Raw genomic sequence first — 22,696 nt, 5'->3', positions numbered from 1 at the left:
ACAAAAAAAAACATGAAGTCTGAAATGAAAAACAGGGATAAAGCATGGGAGAACTGGCGCAAAACCAAAACCCCCTCTACTAGGCAAAAATTCCTAGAACTATGCAATAGAACCAAAAAGCTTATAAAACAGGACAAAATCCAATACTAACAGTCTGCCCTTACCTCCTCCCAACATAACCCCAAACAATTCTGGTCCTCAATAAACTCCATCCTCCATCCAGGTAAAGTAAGTACACCCACTCCTAACTTAACTCACTCCTCTGAAAATATTGCTACCTCTTTCAACAATCACTTCACACAAACCGTACTATCACTAGCCAGACAACACAGCCCCCCCATAAACCCACACCATCAACTAGAACTAACAATCTCCCAACTAGCTTCTCTTTCTCTCCTGTTCCTACCTCCAAAATAAAACAACTACTAACTAAACTTAAAACCACCAGATTAGCAGCAGACAACCTCCCAGGTGAATACATTCAACTTGCAGCTGACACTCTAGCCTACCCCGTATCACTCTTGATTAACAGATCTCTGTCAGAAAGTAATGTTCCTACACTATGGAAAGTCTCACACATAATTCCCCTACACAAAGGAGACCCCTCCACAGATCTAACCAATTACCGCCCCATAGCTATTCTCTCGCCACTCTCCAAAATACTAGAGAGATGCATTCATTCTCAAGTCTCAGATCTCCTCCTTGCTAACAACCTCCTCTCCAACACACAACACGGTTTCCGACCTAACCATAGCACCACCACTGCCTTACTGTCTTTCTCTAACACTATCCCACAAAATAAAAATGCAAGTTATTTCTCCTCAGCTACCTTCCTAGACCTCTCTAAAGCTTTCGACATGGTCCCACACAAACAACTCCTCTCTCTTCTCAATAACCTATCCTTCTCTCAGCCAGTCATCAGCTGGTTTCAGAGTTACCTATCTGACCGCCAACAAGCAGTTGTTTGGCAAGACAACCTATCCCCCCAACTACCAGTCTCAATAGGAGTTCCCCAAGGGTCCATCATGGGACCCCTACTCTTTTCTATTTTCACCAATAATCTAGCCTCAGCCACAACACATGGCACACTTGTACAATACACAGATGACTCAACCATCATCTGCACAGCCCACTCCCTCCCAGAACTGCAAAATGTCACACAAGAAGCATTTTCTTCTATTGAAACGTGGTTATCCGATGCCCAACTAATACTCAACCCAAACAAAACAAAATTACTAATCTTCCAACCCACCAAACTTACCCTAGACAGCTCTTACTTTAACATCACAGCAAAAGACAACACCACCATCCATCCTACAGAACACACCAAATTACTAGGAGTAGAAATAGACAATAAACTGAACTTTGACATTCACATTTCCATGACCATTAAAAAAGTGCACAAAAAACTAGGAGCATTATATAGAAATCAGCAATTACTTACCAAAGCAGCTAAAATTTCAGTAGCAAATTCTCATCTTATCTCTGCCCTACTCTATGCCTCTCCAGTATTTACTAACCTTAGACAATGTGATCTAAATAAGCTCGAAACCTGCTACAACAAAATCACCAAATTCGCCACAGGGGCTTCCTACCATACTCACCACTGTCTCTCACTAGAAGAACTAGGCTGGCTAGAGCTCCCCCACCTCCTTCAATGGTACCAACTCACACTCGCCCACAAACTAATAAACCAACCACTAAAAGTCCCATCCCTCCAGAATCTACTCCAACCATACATAACCACGAGACCACTAAGATCCAGCCACAAAAACCTCCTACAGGTCACAAGAGCCATTAACTCTGCTGGAGAAGCATTATTCTCCTGCACTATAGCCAAACTCTGGGACTCCCTCCCATCCTCAATTACCTCTGTAACTTCTTGCACCCACTTTAAATCCTTATTAAAATCACACTTCAAAACTTGCCAGATATGCCCTTGCAACCTCCCCTCTAATACCATCCACTCCCCCCACCCACTACCTCTCTCAGCCCCTATCAACAGCTTACTCTTAGCAAGCTTGGCTACTAATGTTCCCAGCTACCTACCACATAATACTAACTTCTTGTAGCAACAGCTGCTAATGGCTGTTATGTACCTCAAAAACAGTTTGTATCAATTGTTCACTGATGAATCTCAACTACATTTTAACCATGTTTAGTATGTCACCATATTTTAAAATTGTACTGTGCTCTACAGCTGTTTTACATCTGTTTTCTTCTTGTCTTGCGTCCTTAACTGGGCTAATGTCTATATTTAAATGCTATGTTTTTTAACTGTATAATGCAAATAATACTTAATGTGGAGCTTTTCTCCCCGGGCCTCCGCTGAAAATGGACATGTGTCCAGGCGGACTCTCCCGGTTAACAAATGTAAATAAATAAATGTTGTCAGTTTTCAGTCATTCCTCAACATATGGTTCGGATCCGATTATCGAATCTGACTCAGCCTCTGTTTCACAGCTCATGGTTGCCACAAGCTCTTGAGCTTGATTATCGAATCTGACTCAGCCTCTGTTTCACAGCTCATGATTACCACAAGCTCTTAAGCTCCTTCCGTACCCATAATGCAGTAGTTCCCCTCATTCTCCAGATCTTGTTTGCTGCCATTGTGAACAGATGTGGTCACTGCAGCTCTCGAGCATTATTTTGAGAAGATAAGATGTCCTTCTGTATTACTGTTGCAGTATTCTTTACATTAGTGATCCCCTGCCAAGAGTGGCCCGACATCTGCCCAGTATACCAAAGCCTTTAGGTTGCTTTAAGGTGCACTGTATGCCACATGTATTCTCCTCAAGAAGCATAGGGCATAAAGGTGACATCTAAGCATAGAACCTCTTTCCCGCCAGTCCAAACACCATCTCTGATTGCCAGAGTCATTCCTGGTGTACCTAGCCGACATCTGTCCAGTATACCAAAGCATTTAGGTTGCTTTAAGGTACACAGTATGTCACATGTATACTCCTCACATAGCATAGGGCTCCATGTACATCCTCAAGGGCCTTGCAGACGTCCATTTTAGACGCTTAGGGTGAATCACGGCTGATTATCACTGAAGGGCCTAGGGATGTTCTTCAGATACTGTTGCGGGAGGAAGTCCCAACTACAATTATTGAGTGTGGGCTGGCATCAGAGCCTTCTACATTTCAAAAGGCGGGCATCCCGTTAAAAAGAAACAAAAGACAAAACATGTTTCTTCTGTTCCTACGGACCCTCAGACTGAATGACAGAATTTTACACAGGACTTATTAAACTCTCTTTTCGCCTTGAAGCCTCCTCAGAGGGTCTTTGTTCCACCTCCTCCTTGGTCATCTTCCCCTCTCAAGAGATCTAGGGATCAGAATTCCTCTGAGGAAAAGGATTCTGAGGAGGAATCCTTGGCCTATTCTACACAGATTCCCTCCCCTCTGGAGTATGGCTCTGAGGAAGAGGAGTCTACTAGTACTGAATCCCCTTTTGAGGAGACTTCTTTTGGAGATACCATTGCCAGGATGATGGAGTTCCTTTCATGGGATTGTTCCCAAGTGTCTGAAGTGCAGAGGAGATATTATGAGCTCCTTTAAGTGGAGTCTCCCAGACCCTCTGCTGTTCCTCCTGTTTTGGCTGCTTTATTGAATGCTTTCTGTTCTGCTTCTTATGCCCCAGACATTCAGCCCCCTGCTCCTAAGAAAGCAGACTAGTTTTATAAAGTGCCTGATGACTGCAAATTCCTTTGCAAGTGCCCTTCTACTGACTCTTTGGTGGTCTGTCTTGCATCCGATGAGCCTTCTAAATTACTGCTGTCTACTAAGCTTCTTCCTTCTGATAAGGAAAGCAGGACCGTGGAAAGGCTGGGTAAAAAGGTTTATACTTCAGCCACCCTAGCTTTTCAGGCTGTTAATTATCAGACTGATATCAACAGATATGTTTTGGCTGTCCTTTCTCAGGCTTGTCATGCTATTTCTGACCTTCCTGATTCTGAGGGCAAAACTTCTGCCTTGTCACTGTTAGGGTTTTCTTCCCAGGTAGCTCTCCATTCCATTAAATGCAGTTATGATGCAGCAGATATTTCTTCTAGGGCTGCTGTTTCTGGCTCTGTGTTTAGGAGATATTCATAGCTACTGCTTCAACCTCTGTCTGATGATATTAAGGATAAGTTGATGGATGCTCCTCTGGACAATAAATGTTTGTTTGGTGCTGCTGGAGCTGATTTGTTCATGTCCCTGCAGGAGAAAGGCAAGGAGTTACAGGATCTGAAACATATTTTTGTTTAACCAGTGCCTACATTCCAGAGAAACTATCCTTCTAAACCAGCTTTTGTTAAAAGGCAGTCTCATCCTAAAGGTAAGAAAGGTGATAGGAGGATTCCTCAACTAAGTCTACACAGACCCCTCCTGCTCAGAAGCCGTCCTTTCCTGATAAACCAAGTGCTGTCTGACTACCCAATTCTTCCCCAGCCACATTCCTCTTTCTGTCTCTCTCTCTCCCTGTCTGGTTAAGCATAACCCAAGATTCTTGAGTTCTTTCTGTCATTTGCCAAGGGTATTTTTTGGTTTGGAAATCTCTTTCCCACTTCATGGGCATTCCTCGGCCACCTCAAGAATAGTTTAGCTTTTTCCAAAGGTGCTTCAGGATCTTTTGACTCAGGGAACTATTCAAGAGACTTCAATTGCTCAAAGGGGGGAAAGGGGATTTATTCCAGAATATGTTTGGCCCCCAGGAGAGAGGGCACTTGGAGACCCATTCTGGATCTTTCTCATCTGAATACTTTTCTGAAGGTTCCTTCCTTTTGAATGTTATCTCTACAGACTTTGTTCCTTTTGCTGCTTCCTCAGGCTTTATGGTTTCTCGGATCTCAAGAATGCTTACCTCCACATCCCTACTCATCCCATTTTCGGGAAGATTTTACATTTCTCTGTTGCTTTCTGGCATTTTCAAATCTCTGCTTTGCTCTTTGGCTTCTCTACTCCCCCAAGGGTATTCAACAAATGCCTCACTTTTCTGATTGCTTTTTGCAAGATTCAGGGGATCCAAGTATTTCCTTACTTGGGCAACCTCCTTCTTCAGGTATCCCCTCCAGAGATCCTCTTTCAAAAATCTTCATTTTGCCATTTCTCTTCTGCAAAGTCTGGGGTTCAAAGTAAATTTCAAAAATCATTTTCTGACTTCTTCTCAAGACCTTGTTTTTCTGGGTGCAGGATTCAGACAGTGCCAATGCTGGCATCTGTGCTTCCTCCCAAGGTCTTCACAATCATTTTCTTCTTTCAAACTCTTCTTCCTCTGTCTTCTGTCACAGCCAGGGAGTTTCTGAGAGCTCTGTGGTTCATGGCATCCACCATCCCTGTGCTCCCTCTGGCCAAACTCCACATGAGAAAGTTTCAGTGGTTTCTGAACTACATTTGGGTTCAACATTCGCATCCCCTAGACTTTGTAGTTCCTCTTTTTCCTTGTCTCAAGAAAGAATTCCACTGGTGGATTCAGCAGTTGTCTCGAAACCCAGGGCTCCCTTTCAGCCCCCTCTTCCCTCTCAGGAGCTGTTCACAGATGCCTCAGACGTGGGGTGGGAAGCGGCTTTTGGCTCCCTAAAGGTGCAGAGATGTGGTTGCCTCTTCAGCAGAAGGAGCACATCAGCGTCAAAGAGATGACAGATCTTCTGCTGGCGCTTCAGGCTTTTCATCCTCCTTTCTCCCCAGGACCTCTCAAGGTATTTACAGACAATACCACAGTCATGTGGTATGTTAACAAACGGAGGGGGGGGGGGGGATTTTATCTTTCTTGCCAGTTGGCACTTCTGGTGTAGGACCTTGATGTCAAGTATCAAGTGATCCTTCAGGCAGTTTATATTCCTTCAAGTCAAAACATTGTGGCAGACAGACTGGGCAGGTCCTTAACTCAGTCCCACAAATGGATACTTCACAGAGATGTGTTTCTGAACATTGTCTACCAGTGGGGCACTCATTAAAATAGATCTATTTGCCTCCCCTCTGAGCAGACAACTTCTTCTTTTTTGTGTCAAGAGTCCCAGGTCCTCCGGTTTGGAAGGTGGACTCCCTATCTTTTTCTTAGCAGTTCAGGGCTATGTATTCCAGGTTGGTTCCAATCTAGGAATTACACTCCATCACAACATATCTCATCTTCAGTCATCACAGATGTTAGTGTTCAAAGAGGCCTTCTTCAAGACAGTGTCAATGACAGTTTCTCTCCCTTTGTCAAGAGTTCAAACTATTCGTTTTCAAGTTAACAAAATTCTTCATAACTCATTCATGTCAGTCAGACTGATTTAACAGACCCTGGGATCCATGTCCGCAGCAGTAGATCTGAAGTAGTTACTTCATTTGATCTGCAACCTGTGGAGATTCGGATCCGACCGGCAGCTTTCTAGCTTCAAGATCCGAGCTCCTAGCTCCTCCCCCCTACCCATAATCCCTTGCTACCAACCACATTACCCCAGATCGTTTTTTGCCGCGGCTAAAGACAGTTGCTTCTCAGTGAAGAGCTCCTGGCCTGGTGAGATTGTTCCTTTTTCTAAAAGCTAGTTTCTAGTTTAAATTGTGTGTGTGTTGTTTTTAGCGTTTATCTAATCTTACCCACGTTTAAAAAAAAAAAAAAAAAACTTTTCTCCTTAGTTTAAATTTTGTCTCTCCCCTCCCCCCCCCTTAGTGTTTGGGTGTGTGTGTGAGAGAGTTATGGCTGAAGCAAAAGCTATATTTTCTAAGTGTGCTGAGTGTGGCCATAAGCTTTCCCCAGCTGATGGCCACACTCAGTGTGTTTTGTGTCTGGGGGCAGCACATTTGTCAGAGGCCTGCCAGATTTGTGCGGCCTTTAATCCTCGGGCACTTAGGGACAAGGAAGAACAAGCTGATCCTGGCGGGAAAACTCCCTCAGGAATCAGCTTCTTCTTCCTCTCCTAGCCGGATCCAGGCTACTCTGGTAGCTTCAGCGCCGGCTACTCCCTCAGCTGTACCCGGGACTCAACCTCCCTTATCGGGTACTAGCTCTGTGGAGTCTGGTTCTTCTTCCCACAGGGAGAAGAAGAAACACAGAGAGAGAGAGGGTCATATTTCTAAGAGGCGGGCCGAGTCTCATCCCTCGGCTCCGCCTGAAAAGATTTTGAAATCTCCTGAGAGGGTCTCCGGATCCTTGTCCTCTCGGCTCCGTTCACCTTCCTTTTCCCCGGAGCCGGAGGAGGAGGATAGGTCTCCCTCGAGGTCTTCGAGGCAGCCTTCCCGACCTGCTTCGACTACCTCTTCGCGGTCTACCAGAAGCATCTCCGAAGCAGACATGGATTGGATGATGCGAAGATTTTTGCAGACCCAGATGCAGATGGGGATGCTCTTGCTTCCCCCCCCCCCCTTGGGAGGGAGTGCAGCCCCCATGTTTGCCCCGATAGCTCCTTCTCCGACCCGTTATCGGGTCTCGGAGTTTTCGGATCCAGGCCCTTTCGGATCCGGGGATACGTCGGCGCCGACTATGCCTTCGAGCTTGTCGGATCCAAGCTCTCGGGGCCGAGGGTTGAGCATCGGATCCGAGGGAGTGGTTGTGTCTTCGGTGCCGATGGGGCCGGAGCGCACCACTGCCTCGGATCCGATTGCTTCGGCTCCGACCCCGATCCTTACCTCGGAGCCGAGGAGGTTACTTTCTCAGGCTGGTGATGGTGAATCTCCCTCGGCCTTTGAGGTAGTGGAGAGGGTACTGTCGAGGTCATCCAGGTCCCCGACCGGGCCTTCGGATCCGCCCGTGCCCCCACTGTATCAGGGTCTGTCTTCGCTCATCCGTCCATCGGGACAGCCTGCCCAAAGCCTCCAGTTAGTTCCCAGGGAGGAACACCAACCGGTGGACGAGCCCTCTTCGGACAGCCCCGCCGAAGAGGTGCCTCGGAAGCACCAGTGCAAAAGGAGGCATCTGGACTCCCCCGAGTCCATTACCACGGATACGGATTTGCCCCGCCGAAGAGGTGCCTCGGAAGCACCAGTGCAAAAGGAGGCACCTGGACTCCCCCGAGTCCATTACCATGGATACGGATTTGGAGGATACGGAGGGTTCCCCAAGGTCACCCCCTGAAGATGTCTCATTTGGAGACATCGTGGAGATGTTGCGTATAAGAGGGGTGTGGTCGGCCCAAAAGCCCTCCATGGACGAGTCCGTATTTCTGGAGGCCTTTGAGGCAGGCCCATCTACCTCCTGGGTGTCCCCCCCAGCCGACCCCTTGGTAGACCTAATTACCACCAGGGCTTGGAAGGAGCCCGACACCGTGGAGCCTATCCCTAGACGCCCGGATAAGGTCCTCAGCCCTCCCTCTGATAGACCTTCGTGGTCCAAAGGCGCACCAGTGGATGCTATGTTGGTGGCGGCTGCCACTAAGAAAGAACTTGCCCAAGAAAGTTCTTCGGTCCATCCGCCGGACAAGGAGTCCCGGGCTTTGGACCGTATTGGGAAGCGGATGTTTGCTTCAGCAACCTTTGCTATAAGGTCGCTGAACTACATGGCACACACTATCAGGCTACAGCGTGACTTAATTAAGGAATACGCTGCAGCCCCTCCGGAGTCCATCTCGGTCTCAGACAAAAAGGTTTTTGAGACCCGAATGGCCACTCTAAAGTCCATATCAAACACATCTATGCGGCTTCTTTCTCATGCCACGGAAGGAGCCGCTAGAGCTAGCGGAGCGGGAGTAGTTTTGCGACGGCACTCCTGGCTCCGCCTCTGCGATTTCACAGATCCCTTCAAGGCGTCCTTCGCGAACGCCCCTTACGATGGTTCGGCCTTATTTGGCTCATCAGTTCGCGACACGCTAGTCCAAAGCGAGAAGGATGGGAAGACGCTGCCGGCCGTCGGAGTCCGCTTCTCGAACCCCCAAAGATCCTTCTCCAGGAATCAGAGGGGGCAAAAGAAGCTGTGGTTCCGGAAATCTCGGCAATCCCGTCCTGCTGTGGACAACTCGTCCTCTAGAGGCAGAGGAGGACAAGGTGGACGCCGGCCCAGAGGCAGAGGGGGCCCGCGTAACTTCGGGTCTAGAGAACCTTTCTTGGAGGGACCCGCGCAACAGCCCTGAGGGCTTGCCCGACTGTCCCTCTCTGGAGGCAGTCGGGGGGTGACTATCGGAGCACCTATCAAGCTGGGAGTCAATTACAAACGATCGATGGGTGCTCCAGATAATATCCAGAGGTTTCACAATTCCGTTCTTGCAACCCCCCCCCCCAAGCCCAAACATCTCCCCGATGTTCCACCCCATCAAAGGGAGTCCGCAACTCAAGAAATTTCAGAGTTGCTAAGAAAAAGAGCCATCCAGCCCGTCCCCCCAGATCAGTCCGGATCGGGTTATTACTCCAGGTTCTTCTTGGTGCCAAAGAAAACGGGGGACCTCAGATCCATTCTAGATCTTTCGTCCCTGAACCTGTTCATACCCAAGGAATAGTTCTGGATGGTCACTCTCCGATCTATTTTCCCCCCTTCTGCAGGAGAACGACTGGATGTGCTCGTTGGATCTCAAGGACGCGTACTACCATATACTAATGGACAGATGGTCCAGGAGATTTCTCCGCTTCCGGCTAGGAGCCAGTCATTATCATTTCAGGGTTCTTCCATTTAGCCTAACCTCAGCCCCCAGAGTGTTTACCAAAGTCATGGCAGTGGTAGCAGCCCACCTGAGACTCCAGGGCATTCAGGTGTTCCCTTACCTTGACGATTGGCTCCTCACCGCCCCCAACAAGCATCTTCTGGTTACAGCGAGAGACTATGCCCTATCTCCGTTTGCTCAATTGGGCATTTCAGTCAATTTGAAGAAGTCCTGCCTGTGCCCATCTCAAGCCCTAGATTTCATAGGGGCCAGGTTGGATACTCGAATCTCCAGAGTGGTCCTCACACCAACCAGAATAAACAGTTTGTACCGCCAAGTCTTGGATATTCTTCAGATCCCAACCCCCCCAGCAGAATTCGTCCTGAGGGCGTTAGGATCTATGTCGGCGGCAATCGGCCTTTCTCTCCATGCCCATCTGCGGATGCGTGTATTACAGTGGACTCTCCAGGTCCAATGGTCTCTGTTGACCCATCCTTTGGACATGCCAATTCCCCTGAGCAGGGCATGCAGGGACTCCCTACTTTGGTGGCTGCAGGCAGAAGATCTCAAAGAAGGGAGACCCTTTGTGATTCCCCCAGTCGAAGCCACGTTGACCACGGACGCTTCCTGCCTCGGGTGGGGCGGGCATTATGCAGGGAAGTCAATCCAAGGAACGTGGACTCCTCTAGAGACTGCATTGCATATCAGTGTCCTAGAGATGAGGGCAGTGCTATTGGCGTTGCAAGCTCTCCATCACCTTCTACCTCTGGGGACTATTGCAATCCACACGGACAACATGTCCGTGGTATGGTACATCAACAAACAGGGAGGGACCAGGTCTTACCCCCTGTGTCGAGAAGCCATGAGAGTGTGGGAATGGGTGATTTCCACCAACCGCTTTCTGATAGCAACGCACATTCTGGGACGGACCAACATATTAGCAGACAGCCTAAGTCGGGTGTTTCTCAGTCCTTACGAGTGGTCTCTGAATCCCTCGGTCGCGAAACAGATATTCCACAAATGGGGTCAACCTCGCTGCGACCTTTTTGCTTCTCCCCTAAACGCAAAATGCAGCGAGTACTTCGCGATAGTTCCCCCCAAAGGGGAATCTCCCAGGGACGCCCTGGTTCATGCTTGGCCGCCCGGTCTTCTTTATGCATATCCTCCTCTTCCTCTGATGATGAAATTCATCCAGAAAGCCTGTCGGTTGGGAAGCAAAGTGATTCTCATTGCCCCATTCTGGCCTCGACAAGTCTGGTTCCCCTTTCTGCAGTCTCACAGTGTGGCTCCCCCTTGGATTCTGGATCCCAAACCAGACCTAATCTCGCATCCGACGAGATGCCACACTCCAAACCTGGTCAGCCTCCGACTCACAGCCTGGCTGATCCAGTTCCATTAATGGCAAGGACTCCCGGTATCTCTTCCCCAGTCAAGGCTATTCTCGTGGCAGCTCATAAGCCATCCACCAGAAAACTCTACAACAGTAAATGGAAACGTTTTTCCATCTGGGCAAAGGATAAGGGATTAGATCCCTTTACAGTTCCTATTCCCAACATTCTGGACTTTCTATCCCTTCTTTTTGAGCAGGGAGCTAGCGCGTCCACCATTAAAGTTCACCTTGCTGCCATCTCCCATTATCATGTGGGAGATGGCATAAGTTCTTTGGCTTCAGTTAAAATATGCAAAGCCTTTCTAAAAGGCGTGTTCCTCTTAAAGCCTCCCATTAAACCGGCTATGCCTCCATGGGATCTTACCCTGGTATTACAAGCATTAACAGGACCACCTTTCGAACCTGCGGCCTCTGCGCCGTTAAAGTTCTTATCTTGGAAGACAGCCTTCTTGGTAGCAATTACCTCCGCCAAGCGGGTATCAGAGCTACAAGCCTTGTGCATTAAGTATCCATACCTTATTTTTCACAAAGATAGGGTTGCCCTCAGGACTAATCCTTCTTTTCTTCCTAAGGTAGCCACATAATCTAACATTAATCAATCTATTAACCTCCCTGTTTTCTTTCCTAGCTTCCAAAACAAAGGTGAATACACATTGCACAAATTGGATGTACACAGGCAACTGCGTTTTTACTTGCACAGTACTAAAGATTTCCGCAAGTCAGACCAGTTGTTTGTTTCTTATGCTAAATCAGCCATGGGCAAACCAATTTCTAAGGTGACAGTAGCGAACTGGATTTCTCAATGTATCAGACAGGCATACATTTCATTTGGGAGACCAGCTCCGGTTGCCATCCGGGCACACTCTACCAGGTCTGTGGCTACCTCAACAGCGTTTTGGTCTAGTTGGTTCCAGTTGACGATATTTGTTCAGCGGCTACCTGGTCCTCTTCCCATACGTTCATTTCTCATTACAAACTGGACATGATCTCCAGAAGTAGGGCTTCCTTTGGCTCCGCGGTGCTTCAGAATATCCTTCCGTAGGGACCACCCAGGGCCTTTAGGTAAGCTGGGGACTCTGTCCCACAGGTTGCAGATCAAATGAAGTAACTACTTCAGATATAGAAGTTATGTACTCACCATAACGTTCCATCTGAGTAGATACTTCATTTGTCTGCAACAGACCCCCTCTGCCATCCCCCGAACCTCGGTAAAATATTGTCCTGTGGAGAATTCTCTCCGTCTTTAGCTTATAGGGCAAAATAACCGATCTGAGGTAATGTGGTTGGTAGCAAGGGATTATGGGTAGGGGGAGGGGCTAGGAGCTCGGATCTTGAAGCTTGGAAAGCTGACGGTCGGATCCGAGGTCGGATCCGAATCCCCACAGGTTGCAGACAAATGAAGTATCTACTCAGATGGAACGTTATGGTGAGTACATAACTTCTATTTCTAGTTCCTCTAGCAGGATACCATGTGAGAATTCTTCAGTGGACATTAACAACTCACTGGTCCAGTGTACATTAATCTATGTCCACAAAGATCAGTGTAACTCAGGCCTGCAAGAAGTACCTTTAGTGGTGGATACACTAAGATCAAATTTTACAAGGTCATTCATTTATCCTCCCTCAGCCCAAAGCCATAGTGACCAAAGACCCTTTCCACATCGGGTAGGGGGAGGGGGCATTTCTTGGGAAACACTTTTCAAGGCAGTTGGTCCCCCGAAGAGGCCGATATGCATGTCAGTGTCCTAGAAGTGAGAGCAGTACTCCTGGCATTGCAGGCGTTCCAAGACTCTCTCCCTTCCGGAACTATTGCGATTCGAACAGACAGTATGTCTGTAGTATGGTATATCAACAAACAAGGAGGGACCAGAGCTTGCCCCTTGTGTCGAGAAGCTAAGTGAGTGTGGCAATGGGCAATCTCTTCAAACTGATTTCTGGTAGCAAAGCACATACTGGGGAAATCTAACGTGATAGCAGACAAATTGCGCAGATCCATACTTCTACCTCATGAGTGGTCTGTCAGCAAAAAAAAAAAAAAAGGAATATTCATGGTGGCCACGCGTGGTAGAAGTGAAACTTCTGTATTCAAGGATGGCAAGTGCTACCAAAAAGCATCACGGCAAACATTGGAATGTGCTTTTTAAGGTCCCAGTCCATCAAGGTCCTTATTGCAAGAGCCTGACATCAGTGCCTTTTTCCCTCAAAGATTGTAACCCGCTTCAAAACGCCATCAAACCCGTCATGTATATTTTTGTGTTTAAGTATATGCATATTTGTGTGTTGTGTATTTAATATATTCATCCCACTTACAATGGCCTGCAGACACATGCACACACAGAGAGATACACACGCAGACAGGAGGCAGCAGTGTGGTCACCATAGTACACCTGCTTTATGCAGAGTGATGACCCCTCCTGCAATTAATAGTACACCTGCTTTATGCAGAGTGATGCCCCCTCCTGCAATTAACAGGTGAGAGGAAGTGCAATTTGTCTTTCTTTTTCTAATTTTGGAATGATATAATGCAATCGATTCTGTACTTATTTTTCCTAGGTGAAGGCTGAAGCTGATGCTTTGGTATCAGCAAGTGTTAGAAACTGGCTACCTATTTCTAGACTGGTCTCGAAGGTGACGGAGAGTTCCTTTCTGCCAGTGGTGTGTGTGTGTGTGTGTGTGTGTGTGTGTGTGTGTGTGTGTGTGTGTGTGTGTGTGTGTGTGTGTGTGTGTGTGTGTGTGTGTGTGTGTGTGTGTGTCTCTGTGTGTGTGTGTGTGTGTGTGTGTGTGTGTGTGTGTCTCTGTGTGTGTGTGTTCCCTCACCGACACATGGTTCAGCAACAGTTGGGTGCCAAACAACATCACCGTCCAGTGGAGTCCCACTTCCATTTCAAATTTTTTCAGCCCAAAGTTTCACTTCCAAAACACAACAATTTTGATTCTTATATGTCTAGCAATAGTAACAACACCAGGAATGTGTACTACTGTATCTCCCTTAACACAAAAAGATACCCACACCGCCCATGCTCCATTCCATGGCGAGGGGGGTGCAATGCTCTATCATGTTGCTGAGTACCAGAGCCAGTATGTTTGATCCCCTGGTTGGAGAGTGCACTATATCTGTTCCAGGGTGTTTGAGTTAATAAAGTCTAGAAAGCATTGTACTTGTCATGTTGAGGCAGTAGACATTTCACTATAGAGAGGTAGTTAGTCACCCATGAATAAGGTGTTTGGTTGGATGGTGAGCACCTCTAGTAGGTTTAGGTAAGAGTTATGGGACTCTTGGGGCATAAATGGAAACCTGTAGCTAGCCATGATGTGGGGAGGGACCTTACCTATGGTGACTTGCACTTGGATGAGCTCCATGGTAACATCCTGTTTAACCAACTTTGTTGTTAACATAGATCAAAACACCTCCACCTTTGGCCCCAGTCTGTGCTGTAGTTGGTCGAAAAGTGTGGTAGGCACTGTAGCCTTGCACTGCCAGAGAACTTTCTATGGCTTTAAACCAAGTCTTGGTCATAGCACACATGTCTACATTCTCCAGAGTGAAGAGAGCTTGAAGGGTGTGAAGCTTTTTGTTTAGGTTTTGAGTATTAAGCAGTAACACCTTAAGGTTGTTTGTAGACATTTTCAGTATGCTGGTAGTTTTTGCCTTTTTGGCTTTGCATAAAAAAGGCACTAAGGAGCTGAATAAAGTTTTAGCCAATATTGGAAAGCTTGAGGGGAATGTGCAACCCATCCTTGGCAAAACAGCATGGTATTTTGAGCATGTTCTGCCACGCCAACAGATATTGGATCCCTTTGAAGTGATACCAGAAAGTAAGGCAATTATTAAAATCCAACAGTTTATATTCATACTTTGGCATCCTCCATGCTGATGGTAGAATGTTGCTTAACGCTTATGCATGATGCTTATATGGTGAGACACAAGCTTGCGCAAGCATACTCCCTCACACACACACACACACACACACACACACACACACACACACACACACACAGTCATGCACAGACACATACACACACTTAGACACACAGACACAACTGCCCCACTTTTCCTGCATTGTTCAACAGGTACTCTGTAAAATAATAAACTGAGAAAGTCAAAGTTTAATAGTACAGTTGATTAAGGCTCTGCAGTAGTAATTAAGCTGTTTCTTATAGTTAAGGGTGTACAGGGTTTGATCCCTTTCACTTGCATTGGCCTACTGTGTGACTGAGCAGGTCACAAACAGAAAGTGCTCCAGGTTTTCCGATGAAAAAGTCACATCTTTATTTAACTCTGTAATTTCACCATTATATCCCCCTCTCCTTTGTGTTATCGAAGTCAGACCTAGCTTGGTTTACTGTTTTTTTCCTTTTGTAAATGTATCCATACCACTGCTTATCTAGTATTCAATCTAACCATGAGCTTTCAAAGTTACATCATCTAACCCATTGCACTTGTTTGTGGCCAATGCCACATTAAACAGGTGAAGTTTATACCTGGGTGTTTATTTACAAATGTCAGGCAGCCCAGCACATAGAAATTGCAAATGAGAGGCTGAGCACAAGTGCAACAATGTAGCACCCTCAAAAACAAAACACGTGGGCTCATGCATATTCCTACACAGACTGGCCATTGAAGAAACCTCCCTACCCAGTTAAAAGGGAGGAAGCGAGTGCAATCATGTTATAGTCCCATGGGGGAAACCCATGCAAGTATAGATTTTCTGACAGTGTCAATTCAAGCATTCATTCTTTGTCTGGTCTGTCCATTATTTTCCTGCTGCATGCATTCAGTACACACAATATAAATGTGCTATCAGAATTGTTGTACCAGCTGTGCTTACTGAGGAGGTGGTCTCATTCTATATTGTTGAAGTCCCTTCTGAATTTTTGACATGGGCAACTGCCCCAGAAGAGTAGTTACAAAGACATACATTTAAAATCTAAAGCGATTCCTAGTAAGCATATATGTATTCTCCTGTGTTGTAACTGGCTTATTGTACGCTGAAACAACCCACTACCCATTTTTAAAGGGCATGTATTTAAATGGAAAAAATGGTGGGTGGCAAGCTTAACCCTAAATTTGTTACATTATTTAAAAAGAAAAAATAGAATATGCTCCTGCAGTAGTGTAGAACAAAGGTTTAACACTCCAGAATCTGCATAAATCAGGTTACCTTCCCTTGCCGACTCATAGTTCGGCAACAGTCAGGCACCGAACAGCACCACCATCCAGCAGAATTTCACTTCTGTTTCATGTTTTGTTTCACTCCAAACTCACACTACCATGTATAAAGAAGTTTTACTTCAAAAAAAGTAGTGGAAATGATATTCTGCCATTGGAGCCTACCATGCTGCGACTTATTTGCATCTGCCTTGAAGCGCAAGTGTAGCAGGTACTTTGCCCTAATCTGCCCACTGGGGGAGTCACTGAGGGACGCTGTCCTTCACGAATGGCCCCCAGATCTCCTATCTGCTTATCCCCAAATTCCTACAGAAAGCATTCCAATTGAAGAGTAAGGTTATCCTCATTGCCCCTTTCTGGCCTCCATAGTTGCTTTCCCTTCCTTTGACCTCATCTAGTTTCTAGTTCACCTGCTTTGGATTCTGGATCCAGTTCCAGACCTCCTGTCTCACCCAACAGACATTACTCACCTGGATATCCTGGGCCTAAAGGTGACCACATGGGATCTCCAATTCCATTGATAGCCAGACAAACCAAGCTCTCTTCCCTGACCCTTCACATTTCTTTGTCATCCCACAAACCTTCCACTAGGAAAATTTACAGGAGCAAATGGAAAAGATCTGTTCGTTGGGCATAGCAGCAGGACATCAGTCATTTTTCAGTGCCAGTACCTAAAATTCTTGAATTCCTGACTTCTATTTTAATCAAGGGGCTAGTCCTTCTACGATTAAGCTTCAGTTAGCTGCCATTTTCAATTTCCATATTACAGTTGATAATTCTACTTTGGCTTCTTCATGTCTTTGTAAGGCATTTGTAAAAGGAACCTTTCTACTCAAACCACTCTTCAAAGACCCTACTCCACCGTGGAGTCTGACTTTAATGTTACAGGCCCCAACTCGGACACCATTTGAACAAGCTGCAAAATGTGAATTGAAATATTTAACTTGGATGACTATATTTCTGATAGCTATAACATCAGCCAGAAGTGTTTCAGAGCTTCAAGCTTTATGTTCTAAGCTTCCTTATTTAATTTTTTCAGAAGGATAGGGTGTCCTTAAGAACAAGTCCTTCCTTTCTTCCTAAGATGGTGTCAAGATCTAACATTAATCAATCTATTAACCTCCTGGTATTCTTTCCAAATTTTTCAAACAAAGGTAAATACATTTTGCACTTATTAGATGTTCACAGACATTTACACTTCTATCTACACAGATCAGAGAAATTTAGAAAATCAGACCCAATTATCTGTATCTTTTTCAGAAACCAGAGTGGGTCATCTGGTTTCAAAAGTATCCTTATCTAAATGGGTGACAGATTGCTTTTCCTTTGTATATAAAACGTTTGGTCTGGTCTTGCCAAAGTCTGTAAAAACCCATTCAGCCAGGTGCATGGCAACTTCATCATCCTATTTGTCTAGGTCTTCCATGGATGATAGTTGTGCAGCTGTAACTTGGGTTAATCCTCCTACTTTTATTACTCATCACAAATTGGTTTTGGTCTGTACAGGAAGAGCAACCTTCAGCTAAACAGTACTTAGGAATATCCTTCCTTAGAGTCCACCCGGGATTCAGGTAGCTGGGAACTCTCTACAATATGTTGAGGATTGAATGAAAATTGACATCAGATAAAGAAGGTATCTACTCACCATGACCTTCCATCTGTGGTGTCCATTTTCATTCTTCCTCAACTTCTCCCCCTCCAGCCCCCTATCCTCTTTCTTTTGATGACTTCTGCAAGTGCGGGAGAGTATTATAGGAACCTAAGTTACTTCCACATTAAAGCTAGAATTTCATTACATCATACAATAAGAAACTGCAAACAAGATCTAGAGAATGAGGGTGACTACTGCATTATGGGTAAGGATGGAGTTCAAGAGCTTGTAGTATCCGTGTGCTGTGAAACAGTGGCCGAGTCAGATCCAAGGATCGGATCCAAACCCATATGTTGAGGAAGAATGAAACTGGACAACACAGATGGAATGTTATAGTGAGTACGTAATTTCTTTTTCAGTTTACATCATTAGAAAGATATTAATTTGTATGGGCAATTAACACTTTCTAGAGGATATGCAGTGTGCATTTTCACTGCATTACATGATCACATAATGTAAACAATGTGATATTGCAGAAGTTTGCAAGATGTCATGTTTGCATCAGAAATTTAGCATCAGAGACCTTCTTTGATGGAGCCTCTGTTTGCTTCATCTTTTCCTTTAGTCATTATTCGGCTACTTTTTCTATTCAGATGTGCACTTGTACCTGTGCTGGTACAAGCAGTGACATCACATTCCAGCTACAAACATGCACCTACATCCAGATCCTGACCGTTCTTTTTGTAGCTCGTACACTTCAGATCTTATTTCTGGCTTTGTTGGTAAAACTTACATAGTTCACATAGTAAATGTAAATCAACAAAGTTTCTAAGTGGTTATCTGTGAAACACACAAGACCTCCACTAGCACTGCCTGCATTGTCTCTTGGAGGATTCAAGCATTGATATGTGTGCCACCATTTTAACCTTGCAGCTTGGCAGAACCATGTAGTTTGGTACAGAGGTTTAAGACAAAGTGCTACTAGACCTAGACCCTGCACCAGTACTTGGTTGATGCATAAAATGCATAAAGTCTCCATTTGCCTTTGTGTGATTTTGAGTAAGTCACTTAACCAGACATTATTGCAGAGTCATCTGTGAAAAAGAACTTTGTGTCCAGTGAACTTACCTAATCAATAAATAGCTTTTTGTTTTTGTTTGTGTGTGCTCCCTGTAAACACCAGAAATCTTACGACATGGAAGATGTTGAAGGGTCCCCACATGAGTATTAGTGGGGCTGTCCTTTCTGTAGCCTCAGGTATCATACAGAGCAGTGTGACTAGGATGGAAGCTTAAGGACTACATCATAACCTAGCCCTCTTGGAGTTAAGTATATTTCTGAAGTGGCCTTTTAGACTTGGCTTATGCTGAGCTTTTTCTCAACCAGTAAGGACTTGTGCTTATACCAGTCCTCTGCTTAGGTGGAAGATGCAGGTCCAGGAGGATGCACACCCTGGCTCCTGTTCTATAGTGAGTGGTACCTTCTGAGGTGTAAACAATACTAACCCTCCCTGACTGATTGGCAGGAGCTCAAAGCCAAATGGTCTGATTTCAGTAAGTGCTGGCTTGAGTGGTACAGTCACAGGTAACTGAGATTGAGGTTTCTTTTCCTGGATCATCTCCCGCTCCACTCCTTGCAGAGTCTTTTGGCCATGGTTAAGGGAATGAGGTCATTGGGCTGTCCTGTGCCAGTTTACTGGTGCAAGCCTAAATAACAAGAAGGTGTTTGGTGCCTGGAGAGTTCCTGAGTTGTGAGTGCTGGACTTTACACTTAATGAATACAATTTGATGTTAGTGCCCAACCCAATTAAAGCTCCTTTCCCTTGTGCACCATCTTTGGCAAATGCAGGCTTGCACTTGGAATCCATGTTGCCCAACACCCAGTATTTATCTTTCATACACTTATTTATATGTCATGGGTGAGCACACAGTTGAACGTATTGAGAGGAGTAAGACTCCCTCACTTTTAAAATTCTATGACCCTTTCAGCAGTCTGAAGATCCATAGGCAGATGTTCTTCGTGTTTCACTGTTGCAGTCATAACTGTAGGGTGCTCCTGCCGGCAGGCAGCCCGAGGTCGGCCAGAATCCCAAAGTCTGGGTCCGGCGTCGGCTGTATAGGCTAGTACCCTGATGTCAGTACGCTTTGGTACATAGCCCTCAGCCGACGCCATCTTCTCCAGTCTTTCTTGCCGTGCGGTGGAAAGCAGCTCGCAAGTCGTTGGTTGGCGATTATCGAACAGCATATTTGGTTGTTGTCGGTCTGAAGTTCTTACTTCTCTTCTCAAAGCTAAGTACCCCGTTGGGGAATCTTTTTCTTGTTCCTCCGATGTCAGAAAAAGTTAATAATTGTATAGCGTGTGGGAAACAAATACCTCATAAAGATTTCCACTCTTACTGTCTACCTTGCTTAGGCCCTGACCACGACGTTTCTTGTTGTCGGTTCTGTGCCAGGTTCAACTCTCGTACTATCAAGCGCAGGTACGATTGGGCTTTAAATTATTTTGGCAGACGCTTCAATTATAGAATGTCGTCGGACACTACTGGAGTCCAAAAGAAGCGCAAAGACAAAGACAGGCCGCCGAGGTCCAAACAGGACTCGTTGCAGCTGGAGCCAGCGTCCGGTTCGGCTGTCGTCAGTGAGGCGCTTTTGCAGCCCCTGTCGTCCGCCACTTCTGAACCGATGGCCGATACGGACTCCCATGGGGAGCCATCAAGGCCCACTATTTTAACTGCTGCAGGACCTTCGGACGTCGCTCCTTCAGATGGGTCCGGAACCGCTGTGCAGGTACCGGCTTCTGAGGGGGTTTTCAGGCCTACTCACATTACTATTTCAAAGGCAAAGACAAAGACTCCTGTTAAGTCTAAAGTTCCAGCTCAAGCTGCTTCTGAATCCACTCCCAAGACACAAAAGCAATTATTGAGGATGGCTGAAGATTTGCTTACAATGATTAGGGGTTCTCACCCCCCTTCTGAGAAAAGGCCTCGACAGGATGTTACTCTGGATTCCTCTGACCAGGCTTCTGTATCTTCTGTTTCTTCCTCAGATCAGGACTATTCCTTTCCCCCTTATGAGGATTCGGATGCTGAGGACTCTTTACCCTCGGCCTCTCCACCTGAGGATTTTTCTTTTGGGGAAACCCTGCATGAGATGAGGGAACATTTTCATTGGGAAGGACAGGAATATTCTGCTTCCAAGAAGAGGCTTAGAGAATTTCTTCTTCTTCCTCAGCATAGGCCTTTAGCTATCCCTCCTGTTTTGGACATTGTAGATGATGCTTTTTCTGAGGCTAATTTGAATCCTGATTCCATGCCTCCTGCTCCTTCTAAGCCTGATAGATTTTATAGGGTTCCTGACTCATTTATTTTTATTTAAAAACCCTTCTGCGGATCCTGAAACTATTTCTCAGGGCTCTAAGGCTGCTAAGGTTGCTACTTCTAAAAATCCTATTCCCTCTGAGAAGGATTCTCGTGCTTTAGACAGGTGGGGAAAAAGGTATATACTTCTGCTACCCTGTCTGTAAGGGCTTTAAATTGCCAGTTTCATATGTTTAAATATCAGCAATTTCTTTTGTCTGTTTTAAAGCAAAAGCTTGCTTCCCTTCCTGCTTGTGCAGAGGATAAGGAACTTCAGGATGTTTTGCATGCTACTGAACAGGTTAACAAGCATAGCTTACATTGTGGTTTTGATGCTTTGGATGCTTCTTGCAGGGCTGCTGCCTCTGGTACTGTTATTAGGAGACATGCCTGGCTTCGTGAACAAAGTTTGCCTGAACAGGTTAAGGCTATGTTATTAGATGCCCCTGTTCAACAAGATGTTCTTTTTGGATCTAAGGCTGAGGAAGTTATTAAAAAGATGGAGGAAAAGGCAAAGTCTATGCAGACTGTAAAAGATTTCTTGCAAGTTCAGCCTCCTAGATTTTCCAGGAATTGGCCCTCTAAAAATTGGTCCTTTCCCACGTCTGACAGGCCTCAAAGGGGAAGATATAGGCGCTCCAGAGGTCGTGGTCAAGGCCAGGCCTCTTACAGATCTAGACAATGGACTGCTTCTTCACCTAGAAGGGGAGAAGACAGATCCCAATCTCAAAGAAAGCAAACTCAATGACTCTCTCAGTTGGGCTTCAGGACCCCTTCACCTGGAAGCCCCTCTCGGAGGAAAACTGTCTCTTTTTTACAGACATTGGACTCATATTACCCAGGACAGATGGGTATTGGACGTGATTTTAAAAGGTTACAAATTCCACTTTCACACTTTGCCAAGGACTCACGGTTGGCCAGATCTGCCAAAACTTCAATGGTCAGAGGCCTTAACTCAAGTGGATGCTCTTCTGGCCATGAGAGCCATAGAGCCTGTTCCACTCTCGGAAATGAGAAAAGGGTTTTATTCAAGGCTGTTTCTGGTTCCCAGAAAACTAAACTCTTGGGAGACCTATTCTGGACCTTTCTGTGTTAAACACCTTTTTGGAAATTCCAAAGTTCAAGATGCTTTCTCTGCAACAGCTAATTCCAATGCTCTCTCAGGACGCCTGGATGGTGACATTGGACTTAAAGGAAGCCTATTTACATATTCCCATCAGACAAGAACGAAGGAAATTCCTCAGGTTCAAGGCAGGTTCGAGGCACTTTCAATTCTCTGTTCTGCCCTTTGGTTTATCTACTGCGCCCAGAGTCTTCACCAAGTGCCTGGCACCAGTAGTGGCTTACTGCAAACTTCAGGGGATCCAGATTTACCCCTATTTGGATGACTGCCTTATTCAGGCAGACAGCAAAGATCTTCTGCTTCAACATCTGGACTTTGTTCAACGTCTACTCCTCCTACTGGGATTCTCAGTGAACATAAAAAAGTCACATTTGATCCCTTCTCAACAAATGGTATTCTTGGGAGCCCTCTTAAATACAACCTTACAAAGGGCCTTCCTCACTCCAGAAAAACAAATTCAGCTGGCTTCTACTTTCACCACCTTGGCAACTCTATCTCAGCTCACTGCAAGGAAATTCCTGCAGGCTCTGGG

The 22,696-nt window shown here is 45.8% G+C and overlaps 1 protein-coding gene across 1 annotated transcript in view; it reads left to right on the top strand.

Annotated features, from left to right (window-relative positions):
* The window catches only part of GNE (glucosamine (UDP-N-acetyl)-2-epimerase/N-acetylmannosamine kinase), an 852,948-nt gene that overhangs the window by 724,897 nt on the left and 105,355 nt on the right, over positions 1 to 22,696 (top strand). The gene's annotated exons all lie outside the window — the stretch shown is intronic.

This window comes from Protopterus annectens, chromosome 2.part2 (assembly GCF_019279795.1).
Source record: "Protopterus annectens isolate FY-2018-M chromosome 2.part2, PAN1.0, whole genome shotgun sequence".
Taxonomy (NCBI): domain Eukaryota; kingdom Metazoa; phylum Chordata; order Ceratodontiformes; family Protopteridae; genus Protopterus; species Protopterus annectens.
The sequence above is the reverse complement of the archived record's forward strand: the minus strand, read 5'-3'. Positions and strand labels throughout refer to the sequence as shown.